Source organism: Sitophilus oryzae, unplaced genomic scaffold (genome assembly GCF_002938485.1).
Source record: "Sitophilus oryzae breed Bouriz unplaced genomic scaffold, Soryzae_2.0 scaffold_1167_pilon_pilon, whole genome shotgun sequence".
Lineage (NCBI taxonomy): Eukaryota > Metazoa > Arthropoda > Insecta > Coleoptera > Curculionidae > Sitophilus > Sitophilus oryzae.
Window position 1 is genome coordinate 2,768,266 of NW_022145801.1, and position 14,979 is coordinate 2,783,244.

At 32.2% G+C, this 14,979-nt stretch overlaps 1 pseudogene; it reads left to right on the top strand.

Annotated features, from left to right (window-relative positions):
* LOC115888675 overlaps positions 1-14,979 on the top strand; it is a 49,189-nt pseudogene that overhangs the window by 18,929 nt on the left and 15,281 nt on the right.

Genomic DNA, 14,979 nt, shown 5'->3' on the forward strand with positions numbered 1-14,979 from the left:
CTGACAAATAGATTGTAAAAAATATATAGTTAACTTTAAAATTTTGCCTTGGGGCGATTTCTATGCACGCAAGTGTATATCCGAACGTTAAGAGATACCCAACGATAACTGGCTTTAAAATGGCTTTGCTTATGCTGGTACAATTTTTGGCAGTAGGCAGGACCTAGTACCCATTGAAGGCTAACTGAGTGGCACTTCGATTGGCTAACTGTTATCCCCTCACATTCCAGGACTTATTTATTAATGGTAATTACTATTTTTATTTTTTTTTATTTATCTATTATTATTAATTATTTTGAAATTTCTTTACGGACGATGGGTGTAAAAATTGAAAACCGTGACACGGCCATGATACACTAGAGGAAAAGTGGTAACGATCTTGGAGCGTCTTAACTCGGGTCCTATGGAAAATGTCCTATGATATCAAAATCAAATTTCTCATGTCAAAAAACTCCCAGACGCCAATTTTCATCCAAATATTGACGTTACTACAGAAATTATTTGAAAAAAAATCGAAATAAAAATAAAACTTCTACACCCTGTATCTCCAAAACTAAGCATTTTAGGACGTATATTTATACGAACTTATTAACTGCAGAATATACTGCCAAAGTTTCCGGAATACAGTTCGGACCACCCTGTATAACAAAACCAAGAATTATCTTTAAAGAAACTTGCAGATTTTGTTAAGATATTTAGAAAAAGGACAATCTCTAAGAAACGCTACAGATGTATTACATTACCTCTATAATTTATTTTACAATTTTATATCCAAAATACCTACGTTTGTTTAAACCCGTGGGACGTCTATGTACGTACGTGACTTTTTAAATCTTTACGTTTTATTGCAACTACATGGCTCAAACTTGGCTCTGGGGTGTTATAACAACGGATAGAGATAAAGTATTATTAGATTGGCGAAATATGTGAAGAGTACGTGTTTATTTTCCCAGCATTTTTTGGACATTTTAGCTGGTTTAAATTTAAGAATCGATAAAATTTATTTAATTTCTAAGTATCTCTAAGTAGATTACTTTGTTTAGATCGAATTAGAGCTTTGTTGACATAAATGATCGCATATGTGCTTGAAGAGAAACCAGTCTTCATCAATGACCTTTTTTCTATTATTAAACGGCCGTTCTATGCCGGAAAAACTCCGACCTGTAAGGCCCATTGTGCTTGGTTCCTTTCTATATCTGCACCCAGTCTCCTATACTAGTACCCCACACTAGCTTGTACAGGACCTTTTGATAAGATGGGAACATAGTTCCTCCGGTTCTAGCATTGTTTTCCCAAATAGAAAATGTCGCTTGCGATCTAGAGCCTCGCAGTGACAAATTATGTGCTCTGCTGTTTCAGGATCTTTATCGCAGAGTCTACAGAAAAGACTTCCTTGATATAGGTTGAGCTTGCTCAGGTAGCACTTGACAGCCATATATCCTGTCAAGAGAACTGTTGTAATCCTTATTTTATTCCTTCTGAGCATTAGCAGTTCCTTTGTGGTTTTAGAATTAGGTCTTTGGATGAAGACCTTTTAGCCTAAGAGCTGACGACATATTTAGAGAACATATTTTGGGCAAGCTAGGATAATTAAAAATGTATAGTTTATTAACTAGTGAAACCAGAATCCTAAGTCTGGCTGGGGGGTTGGGGGTATTTCGCTACTGCGCAACCCATAACATTTGCAAAAAAATAAATCCAAAAAACATTCTTCAGGCAACTTGAAATTTGTTTACTCTTAAATTTTAGCATCTATTTAACCTAGAAATAAGTATGCCAGACTTTTTTTCGGGTTTAAAGTCTAACCCGACCATTCCAAATATGAATAAATATTATACCTGGAAAACATACTTTAGGCACTCTAAAATTTTTACAGCGTGTTTATTAGATGATATTAAAAAATATGTGTTAATTGCCAGACAAATTCAATGGGATTTAATACTTGCCAGACGCGAATAAAGATTTTAAATGAGCGCGATAAGAAGGTCTTATGAGTATCTATAAGTGCGAGAAAGATAGTTTATTGAGACCCGGTCGGCAGCCGATGCGGCTGACGTAACAGCATTTTGGAGTCGTAAAAACTTAAAAAAAACTAACTAATATTGAATAAATAATAAGAAACATTTTTTAATGAAAATGTATGATTGAAATCCTTTCAATAAGAAGACTTTTTAATTTAAGTATTTTGTATCTGAAAGAATAAAAAGACGAATAATTCTTTAAAAATTAGCATAATATAAAATATATATTTTTTTCAAACGTCACAAAAGTATAATTATTATTATACTTTTGTGACATATTATATTATTATTAATTTTTGCGACCTGATTGACAATATAAAAAAGTCATTTTAACGCCTAAACATAAAAGTAAAGCACTTTTACTTACTTTTTAGAAAGATTAACAATGGTAGGTACTTTAATAAAATTCCAGAATACTTATTTTTTTAGCACTGTACATGGTACCCTTTTATCGGGACTACGTTATCACGGTAAAATCACTTCTTTAAATTTTAAACCATGTTGTTGGCGCACTTTTAAAAATTCTTTGCATTTTTGTAGTCTGCCTTCATCAAAAACAATAACTTTGTCACTAATAACTTTTTTACAAACTAACAACTTTTTTTTTTATCCATTGTGATTTAGTAGTCAGTAGCGAAATTAGTAGTTACTACAATATTTATTTGCAGTAATTATTCTAAACTATTTACACTATGCACGTCAATATTTAATTTATAAATACATATTTGTACATGGTAACTTAATTCCAACAAAATAATCTCTGAATTAAAAGCCTGCAAATAATTAAAATGAAACCGAAAAAAAATTGTTTTTATGAAAATTTGAAGTACCTACATACTCCAAAATACTGTTACGTCAGCCACATCGGTTGCCGACGGGTCTCAATAAACTATCTTTCTGGCGCTTATAGATACTCATAAGACTTTTTTGACGCGCTCATTTAAAATCTTTATTCGCGTCTGGCGAGTATTAAATCCCATTGAATTCGTCTGGCAATTAACACATATTTTTTAATATCATCTAATAAACACGCTGTAAAAATTTTAGAATGCCTAAAGTATGTTTTCCAGGTATAATAATTAAACATATTTGGAATGGTCTGGTTACACTTTAAACCCGAAAAAAAAGTCTGGCACACTTATTTCTAGGTTAAATAGATGCTAAAATTTAAACATAAACAAATGTCAAGTTGCCTAAAGAATGTTTTTTGGATTTATTTTTTTGCAAATGTTATGGGTTGCGCAGTAGCGAAATACCCCCAACCCCCCAGCCAGACTTAGGATTCTGGGTTCACAAGTTATTAAACTTTATTTTATTTGTTGTTCTAACTTGCCTAAAATATGTTCTCTAAATATGTCGCCAGCTCCCCGGCTATTTCTATGCCTGTACCTCGGCCTGTGCTTACTGTAGTTTTACTGTACTGCAGGTCATACATTTTGGTATTCCCAATCTCTGGATCAATATAATATTCAACCTTAGATCATTAATATCAATGCTTTTAATTCGTTAAAATATTTTTAACTAGATATATCTGTTCCAATAGACGTATTTAAAAGAGTAATTTTTATGTTTCAGACAATCAACCCAACCAAAATTCGAGTACAGTGCCGTAAAAACCGACGCCGGCAATGACAAATACAGGCCTGAATCGACCATACGAAATGGCGTTTTGTTGCTGTCAAAAAGAAACCTGGAGGATAGCGAACGATACGAACTCAGAGCTCAACTGGGCGAAATTGGTCATAGAGCTGAGAAGAACTGGTAAGCTGACTTTAATCGATAGCATCTTTCGCAGTTTTAAAAACAAAAATTCAAAAGAAACTACTTACAGCACTGCAGCACACTATGGTTTATAGAAGCTACTTTTTTGGCCAAAATTAAACAACTTACATTTAATAGAAAATATTGACTGTAAATTTGTGTTTTTGATAAAATAATAAAAGGCTAATAAAATGAAGTTATTTTTAATTATTATTTTTCTCATTCAACGTGTGATTAACTTTTATCTATGAAGCATCTTCTGTATCTAGTTCCAAAAAAGAAAGTTGATCAATCGAATTACTGCTGTCCAAAAAACAATCTTCTTTAGAAATATCTTCTTGCTCTTCTTCTTTTTGCATTTCTTCTTCTCCTTGCTCTTCCTCTTCGTATTCCTCTTCTTTTCCATGCTTTACTTCAAACGAATTCTTCATTTAACTTCTTTTCGATAAGGTCAGGTACACGAATTAGGCTAAGTACATCGGCAGGATAACTAAATTTACAAAGCAGCCTGCACAAGAAGTAAAGTATTTTGCAGCATGCACTAGTAAAGCCCCATCCTGCTTATGTTCCTCGGAAACTTTTGAAGTCGTTCTTTTCTGGGTTATGGAAGATTGCTCTGAAAAAGGTAATCGTGGGCGGCCGGCAGATGATGTGGATGGAAGGGGTTCATTTAACTCAAGGATAAAATCCTCCTTTAACCAGTCTTCATTTTGTTTTAAAAAAAAATTTAAGCCGCGAAGCCGCCTGCCATCTTCTTTCAAAGTTTATACAAAGGCGATTTATCTTTTTTTCCATTGTGCCTGATAGTTCTTGTCAATTATTCTGAAATTTCTGTCTTACAAAATTTGAAACATACCCGTTTTTCTCAACTTTATCGGCCGCTTGTAGCCATTTTTCCAAAAGATCTATTTTTTTCAATCGATACATAGCTGAAAAAAAATTATTTTAAAAAAAGTTGCAGCTAGTAGCAGCCAATTTTTTCTTTGATATGTTCAGAAAGGATTGTTTCAAATTTTACAATAACATCTAGCATGGAGAAACATGGAGAATTTTTTATAAGTCAAACTAAACTTTTAGCTTTTTGTTTATGTTCTGTCTTAAACTCATTATTTTTAATTAATTAAATAATAATAGACGCTGATTCTTATGTGCAATTGTTAGTGATTTCTTAAAAATACGTACCATAAAGTGTAAAAATAACAGTAACCCAAGTAGCATTTGGACGTTATCTAACGTCGGGTATACGTCGCGTTCAATAAACCCGACGTCGGGTACCAACGTCGGTTCGACCGCCTGACGACCTTTATTTGCGCCTAAATGGGGAATACAGATTCGGGTTGCCTCGACGTCGGTATCTGACCTAACAGGGAATGTAATTCTACCAATTACCAACGTCATATTACGTTGGATTTTAGTTACTTAAAATTCGTCGCTAAGTACTTACGTTACTTTTGGTTTCATATTCGCTACCAAGAATACATAAAAACCTAACCAAACTACCTAATTACAAATGGATTCATAATAACTCCTTGAATATAACTATAAGTGCCTACCTAATTTCATATTATAATAATTCTGAATCATTAATCCAGACATAGGTTTTGTCAACGGAAGTCACTTTTTTGATATATCTGATTAAAATACGCCGGAAAACAACGAGCGCCTTCAAAATTAGGTAGATTTATGAAATAAAAATATCTATAAAAAGTAACTCGCAAAATATTTTTTTTTATTTTCTACCTGGTTTAATCATAAAACTGTACTGTGGTTCCCCCCAAAATCAACCTTATCAATATTATTCTACTAGAAATCGGAATGTGAATATAAATTTTAAAAACAAAAAACGATTTTAAAATGGCTGACAATCGGATACTTGTTAAGAATGGCGGATTTCTGTGTCCGACTTAATATGAACTACTAATATACCAATTCCGACCGGGTCTCCAACATTAGTCGTCTCACACGACCGAAGTCATCAAACCGGACGACCGGCAATCGTATTATGACGTATATAATTACAACGTACGCCACGTAACCTCACTTTGCGTATCAGTGATTTGTGGATTTGTGCAACTATATTTTAGTTTTTGTTTTCTCCTTAAAAAAATGGGCAGCCACTTTTTTAAGATAGTATATATACAAAATTTAAAAGAATTGGAACCAGTACCTCACATGTGGGAGGAGGATGGGGTCTGCTGGTTTCTTAAGCTTAAAAATGAAATTAAGATGCACCAGTGTAATGCAGCATCTCTTCCGGATAAAAAATATTCGTGGGTGGAGGCAAGATATTACTAGTACAAGATACTACTATTATTATTTTGCAAAAGCCCTGACCTCTTTCTGTAAAATGTAGATGAATGTCTAAATGCCTTTTTAGTGTTTTTTTAGGCATAATAAAAAAAATTAAGTTTGTTTACAAAAACTTTTTATTAGGTTATGTTCATGATGTTCATTAGGCCGCAAATGCTACTTAATGGGTTGTATTTACGGACGTAAATAGAGATACGTAAATTAGGTTATAAATATGAACATAAAATACAACAAAATATAATTTGACGTTACTTTAGGGATTGTCAGTGAGACGTATCCTATTCGGACAACATATAGTTCAAGTATATGTATACTTGAACATATTATGTGCATACATTGACAACATGTACATACATTGACAACAAATAGTTCAAGTATATGTACGTCGTGCAAGCCAATGTGGGAACGACTTTGGGAAATTAATAAAAATGGTACGTTGTTATTTTGTACGTCGACAGATCGTTGGATTTACCGACTCGGATCCAACGACGTCGCTTTTAATAGGAAAGCGAAGTCACCGGTCGTATCACCAGCACCCGACCTAAGTTTGCACAAAGTCTAACGTCGCTTCAGGGCAGATTTAGTTCGAAGTCAGATAGATGCTACTTGGGAATCCGTTTTTATATCCCACTGAAATATATCATTTAATATTCACCAAAACTCTTCCGAAAATAAACAACTGAATAGGCACAAATACTTCACTAAAACGTCTGAATATAAATGCTGATAAGGAATAAAAATGAAAACTAGTCAAAAATATATGCTTGTGGTCTTCTTCATTTGTATATCTGCTTGCATTCCACTTACAAAAAAAGTCCATATACAGTGAGTCTAAAATATGTATTTTGGCCAAAAAATTAGCTTCTAGAAATCATAGTGCAGCATCACGGAATATAACACTAAATTAATGTTCATTTTCAGGTTTACCGTCCACGATTTGAACATTGGCGCTGAAAGACTGCTTACGTTGTTACCATTGCCGTCCACCTGTCCAATTACTCCATCTCCGCAAATTAGAGAAGTTTTCCTAGAACTTTTTAGGTAACACTTAATAAAAGCTACCACTTCTCATACAAATAAAAGAATAATTATTGAAATAAATTGTGTGTGCACTTTGTGCGCATATTTGAAGTGAAACTTCTACATACTTCCGTCTGTCTGTCTGTCCGTGTGCCATTCGGGTACCTCTATCCACGTGCCGAGTTTGGTTCCAATCAACCCATAATTAAGAAAAAAACCTGATTATTTCGTCTATTTAGAGGCATCGGTTCGAATCGTCGAGTACGTCATCCTGTAGCCCGTCCCCAATTATGCCGAAATCGACCCACATTTTTCTTCAATATCAAATCCTTAATCCCACCCTGATGAAGATGTAAACGAAACTTCGTATCCAACTTTGCAGGGTGGGACCGTATGCACCGTCGCTCACATAGTCTACCCACCAAATTTGGTCGCGATCGGACGACATCAACATTTGACGTTTCTTATGTCAAAACTAACTGTCACAGTGACACGTGTCGTACACGGTCAAGTTGGCTTTGGTCCAATCTATAGACGTACCAAATTCCATTTAAATTGGACGATTTTTTGATTTGACTCATTGATGATGTGGTTTCGTAGTGCACGAAATATCGTCAAAAATATCATGAGAAGATGCCTACATTCCGAGTTTCAGTCCTTTAGCTCACATAGGGCCCGAGTTACAATGCTCCTAGAGCGTTAGCACTTTTTTTCCTCTCGCGAGCTCGTGTGTCATGGCCTTCAATTTTTACTTTCATGGCGCGTAAAGAACTTTCACTTCAATAACAATCTATCCATCGGTAACAATGACTAAAGAATAGAAGAACCAATAACACCAGGAACCAAATTATTACCAGTTGACACCAAAACTTTTTGGCCAGTGCCGTGCCAGAGGGTTAAATAAAAAATTTTGCTATTTTAGTTTTAAATTAATTTTTTTAAAAATATTATTATATGGCTTGTAATTTAATGGCTTTACATGTTTCTCTATAATAAAATTGATTATTCAATATTTTATCTCACTAAATAAATTTTTAAATGGGACCAGTTATCGACTAAATTGGGGAGTTTACAAAATTTGATTTAGTACTTCCTCCAAGAGAAGAAAAAAGACTCATAGTCTCGGTTTCAACATTCAATTGTTCGAAACAATTCAATTAATGATGAGACCGAGACTTTGAGTCTTTTTTCTTCTTGTGGATTTATAAATTAGGTCTCTTTAGTAATAATGAAATCTCTTTCTTTATAATAATAACTCCTTTATACCCTTGTAGAACTCAAGATTGTTAAGAGGCGACCCGACATTCTCAATTGCCTGTTCTAGATTTGCGTACCAACTAACTATACCGAGCGTAGTATTTCTCTGAACCTATCAATCTCCCGTTACATGATATCTAGAGTCATTCCCTAAATTATAAAGGGCTAAATCTCACATGTATAAGTGAAAGGTCCAGGGGAATAACTTGATAGGCGTTAATTTCTTAATTTAAGGATTTTATAATATTATAGTAGGTTTCACCGGTGCTTACAAATATATAACCTCTGCAGGGCAATAAGTTGTTAAATCCTATGATATATGCCTAGTAAAAATATAGAATATACGGAAAGAACTTGATAACCACCAGCCGTGTGCTCTCCTATAAAATTAGTGAAATGGCGCTTATCATGTTTTCCCCTGGACCCTTCAAATACAATTAAGATGTTTCCTACATTTTGGTTTAAATATTTGGTACATATATTGAGAACATATAAAATTAATATGAATAAATATATTTTATAAAATAATATATTTTAAATGCATTACCAAGAAAATATTAAAGTAATTCCGTGATTCTTTTTATTCCAAAAATATAAAAACTTTGAAGTTTTTTTTTGTTAGATCATAAATTTCTTATTAAAATATTTCTTATCACGGCACGCCATATGAAGTCTTTAGACGAACATTCTTTTAAGTTCTTTACCTTTTCGTTAGTACATCATATTATGTTCATATCAATCATCTCCAGGAAAAGGTTAAATATCGCTTTTTTATGTATTTTTTTGCAGTTCAAATTAGATCCGATATGTTTAAACGTTAACAAAATCAACCGAAGAGACCGAGACTTTGAGTCTTTTTTCTTCTTGTGGATTTATAAATTAGGTCTCTTTAGGAATAATGAAATCTTTTTTAAGTTTTAGTTAGCTATGGGAACTATCGAATGAATTAGACTATCGAATGGTTACTGAATGAATGATTTCAACTATCGAATGGTTTTATTCGAATAAAATCATTCATTCATTTGTATACTAAAGCATATGTGACAACCTCGCCGTGCAACTAAATGGTTATCGTTGAGCCACGACTATCGAATGCTTTTGATAAATGAAATTTACTATTCGTTTGATTTTTGTGTACGTCAGTGCATTACTAGTTCTTCCAAATTTTTATAACTTCACCTTATAAATACTGTGCTATAAAATATTTAAAATACTAAAATAGTAGTTTTTTTTTAATTGACGATTGTGTGCGTGTGCAGGTGTCAAAATTTTTCCGAAAATTTGTGTGATTTTCCGTAGCCCGATCTTTCAATTATTTTATTTTATATGGTATACCTATCTGGTCTATTTTTTAATGGGAAATTTTGAGAAGTAGCAATTTTAAGAGAGATGAGATGAACTTAGAATTAATTTTAAAAATACATATTTGTATTTTAGATGTTTTAATAATATGAATTAGTTGAACTTAATAATCATATTTAAGTAATGTGGTTAAGTAAATGGGGTTATCGAACTCAAACTATGGGGTGTGAAAATTAAATTGACGCTTTTACGAAAGTTGGAAAGAAAAGACGAAAGTTTTACACGTGCCAATTAAAAAAAAAAAGTTAACGATGTTTGTATTTTGTTTATGCTAATTCTCTTACATGTAGTTTTTGCGAAGAAATATTTCATTTATTTTTAAAGTAAATGCCAGTAAAAATAAATATTATTTTTAAATAGTAATATAAAGTACCTAATATTAATAATTTTGATTTCTAATTTTTTATTTATATTTTCCTTCCATTACACTGCATGCTTAGAAAATTAATAAATGTTTATATTTCATGATTTGAAAGTTTGTTGTTAATATAACAAATTAGTTCTGTAATTATTATTATTTAATAAACCAACGTTGCCAAAAAATTTAAAGACTATATTATTTTTAAATAGAATCTAATATAAATAATTTTGACATCTAATTTGATGTTTATATTTTGCTACTACGTAAAAAAAATGTTTATATTAAATTATTTTAAATTTTGTTGTTAATAGGTATAACAAATTATTACTGTTATTATTTTTTTTATTAAACCAGTCTTTGCTTAAAAACATTAAACATCATTTTCCTACATCCAAAATAACAAGTATTATTGCAGTGTAACAACAGAATGTTAATAAAAAAAATGCAAAATATATGACATACTATCCCTAACTAACTAAAGCCAAACAATAATATTCTTTGCTAATATCCTTTAATATCAACTAATACCAATATATGGCAACAGCGCCCTTCATAATGTATTTTCTGTGTAAATACTAGCACCTCAATAAAAAAATAATGTGTCCTTATCTTTATATGACTCCGCAAAAAATCAAAGATGCCGGCTTTTTTCATAGCATTGCCACCGACCGCTGTCGGGTTTCTCGGAAAGAAACCTATGTCGCCGGGCGACAACTAAAATCCAGTTAATATTTTATTATAATCGATCCTGACGAATAAATGAATTTCATAAATGAATGAATTTTATAAATGAATGGTTTTTGCTGCCGAATTACTAGAATACAATATTTCAAGGCAGATGACGCATCTATTCGATAATTTTTATTCGAATAGTTTTCAACGAATGTTTTTTTACTAGCTATCGAATTATTCGAATGAATTGCAACTATCGAATGTTTCGATAGTATTCATTCGATAGTTCCCACTACTAGTTTTAGTGCTTTCTGTTACAAATTATATTAAACTTATTTAATTCTAAATATTTTTTCTTTATTATATTCCTTTTAAAGGAAAAAATAATAAAACGTCTAGAAAAAGTTCAAAACTAGTATGGATTATTAAGCCCAAAATGTCGCACATATATAATATCAGAAAAATAATTATCAAATTCAAAAAAATTAAAATGCTGGAGTGCAGAAAATTAATTGTGTGTGTTTATCTAGAAACGTAATTTTTGGCTCTTTCTTCTCGCTGCAAGTTCACTACAAACAACGAATTACTAAAAATCGATGAAATTATCCCTGGTATCAACTTCTAAGTAATAAAAAAATATATAAAAATATACAGGGTGCTCCGAACTGTATATCAAAAACTGCGTAACTGTATCCGGAAACTTCGGCAGCATATTCTGCAGATAACAATAAGTAAAACAGTTCGTATAAATGCATGTCTTAAAATGCTTAGTTTCGGAGATACAGGGTGTAGAAGTTTCATTTTTATTTCGATTTTTTTCAAATAATTTCTGAAGTAACGTCAATATTTGGATGAAAATTGATGTCTGGGAGTTTTTTGACATCGGAAATTTGTGTTTTGAAGAGTAATAATTTTTCGTCCGTACCTGCATAAAAAAACTACTGAGTAAAAAATGTACATTTCCGTGATCTTTTACGTAAAAATGTCTCTTGGTAAAAATCGCTACGAGCAACATGTCATAATAGTTCAGAAATTATTTGGAAAAAATCGAAATAAAAATGAAACTTTTACACCCTGTATCTCCGAAACTAGACATTATAGGACATACATTTATACGAACTTTTTTAAATTATTTTTATCTGCAGAATATGCTGCTGAAGTTTCCGAAATACAGTTCGGACCACCCTGTATACAGGGTTGTTCACCACATACGACACGGAGTATGGTAGCTAAACGATTAGATTTTTACAAATTGTAAGTTCTGGGTTCGTTGAAGGACTATTAGAGCTACAATTTAAAAATATTTTTACAAGATACAAAGTGTCCCAAATAAGTTAAAAATATTATAGTTGTATTTTTTTAAATGGAACACCCTGTATATTATTCTATTTTTAGATTCTACGATTGAAATAAAGGTAAATTTGACTAAGGTTTATCACACTTTAACCTTACCGTTTTTGAAATATTTTCAATTTTATGAAATTGCACTAAAAATTTTAAGGCTTTATTTCTCCAAGGGTATCAAAGTTTTTAATACTAAATATTTACTGAAGATTATATATTGATCAGATATTGTGTTGCTATAATAAAAAATTTAATACCTTATACAGAGTGTTCAAAAATTTATATTAAATAATTACTAGCTTTAAACGGCAGTAACTTGTTTAATTTAAATGGAACACCCTATATATTTTACATGAATCACATGCACAATGTAATTGTCTATCAAATTGTATTATAGCATTTTTTACCTATCTCTTCAAGTTTTTGTAGAAAATGCATTTTCTTATAATTTAGACCTCATTTATCAATATACCTTATTCTATTAATTAAACTAAAACTAATTTTTGGTCGGAAATAATGGATATGTATATTTAATTGGTATACTCTTTCAAAAAGATTTAAATATTTTTTTTTGTATACCAATGGGCTTGCAATACATTTTGTACATATATGTTGCTTTAAAAAAATCTGAAATGTCAATATTCCATGGGTATTAGTGATGGGTTGTTATTTAACTATCTGTTATTTTATAACAATTATTTAGAAATAACATAACGCAACCGTTACTACTTCTAAAAAATAACAGATATAAAATAACGACACGTAGAGATCGGCCGCTCGTGAAACGAAAAACGAAGTCGGCGCTCTGCACCGCCCCGAAATTCTATGCTGCTCGAAGCAATTCCAAAAAACAACTAGTATGGATGGAAAACCTGTTATTTCGTCAACCATCGATACAGGCGGCGAGACAACGGACAACGGAGTGGGGAATGCGCTACGGCGAACGTAGCTGCTTCGGTCGATCCCGTCGACGGTCGTATTGCGCTTATAACAGCTTAAAAATAATAGGATATAAAAGAAGCAGGTTTTTTGAAACAGTTGCGGGCATAACGCCTGGCGGTCGAGATAACAGGAGTGGGAAAGGAAGGCTGCTGCATCGGTCGATTGTCGATGGAAGTTCGAAACAGGTTGGAGAATAACGCATCAGTTGTTTTAGATATATTGTTTTTCAACCTGTTACGAGCATAACGGGCGGAGGTCGAGATATTATGGCGCTGTATGTTTCAGTACGTTATTAAGTTTCAATATTTAGGTATTTATTTATTCTGAAAAATTTTCAGAATAATATTTTAAGATTTTTTAAAAATGTATACAGGGTGTTTTGAAAAATCTGGTCATTGATTAATCACGATCCTGCTTAAAGCCCTTGACGTAAAAAGCTGATTTTTGGAAAACGGATTGACTTTAGGGTGTAGAGGTTCGATAAGAAGGGATTTTTCGAAACTCGAATTCAAAGGGGGTGAAACCACCCTCAAATATTAGAATATTTTTTATTTAAAAACCGGTGAGTTTTCCGGAAAAACTCTTAAACACGTATATTTTATTTCGTTGTTTTACATATTTTAAGATTTTTTAAAAATATATACAGGGTGTTTCATAAAATGTGACCATTGAGTAATCACGATTCTGCTTAAACTGCTTGACGTTTAAAGCTGATTTTTGGCAAACGGATTGACTGTGGGGTTGAGGTTCGATAAGGAGGGGTTTCTCGAATCTTAAATTCCAAGAGGGTGAAAACGCCCCTCAAATATTACAATATTTGTTATTTAAAAAACGGTTAGTCTTTCGGGAAAACGCTTGGACACGCATAATTTATTTTGTTTTTTTACATATTTTGAAATTTTTTAAAAAATAATACAGGGTGTTCCAAAAAGTTGAGTAATTGATTAACCACGATTCTGCTTAAACTGCTCGACGTTTAAAGCTTATTTTTGGCAAATGTGAGAAAATTTTATCCAGTTTGTATGTCAATAGAAATTCTTGCTTTGCTTTATCATCACCATTACAAATTATTAATTCGACGCGAACGAAGTCGCGGGTACACGCTAGTTTAAGTGTAAAATTAATTCGAACTCTAGTGTATAGTTGGTTTACTTATGAAGAATATACTACACATTTTCTTATATTGCTATTTTTTGACCACAAATGGTAAAATTATAACTAAGAGCTTCTTGCCCGTCGAGTGAGATGCACCCTGTACACTGCTACGCAATTCAGGATCTACGCCGATCGAGGGGCAAGGCGTAGGTAGATCGGAATGTATACGTATAGACGAGTGGCGGAATTTTGGCTTTTTTATATCGCAATTTGTAAACAGCGCTTATTTGTAAACAACGACCGTTTTTAGAGAGGTATTTTAGATAACAATCGATATTTAGAAATTTTTAGACACCCTGGAAATACTACCACCGAGCATGTCATTGTAGCAACTTGCAACTGCGTTAATACGCCTGGCGGCGACCGCTTCATACTCTTTCAGATATTTAGCAATAAAATAAAGAAACCTGTTATTTTTAAGCTGTTATTTTAAGCTGTTTTTTATAAATAACTATAACAGTTTCAACTGTTATCTAAAAATAACAGTTTTGCCCATCACTAATGGGTATAGTGATAAATGAGGTCTAAATTATAAGAAAATGCATTTTCTACGAAAACTTGAAGAGATGGGTAAAAATGGTATAATACAATTTGATAGACAATTATATTGTGCATCTGATTCACCTAAAATATATAGGGTGTTCTATTTAAATTAAACAAGTTATTGCCGTTTAAAGCTAGTAATTATTTAATATCCATTTTTGGACACTCTGTATAAGGTAGTAAATTTTTTATTATTGCAACACAATATCTGATCAATAAATAATCGTCAGT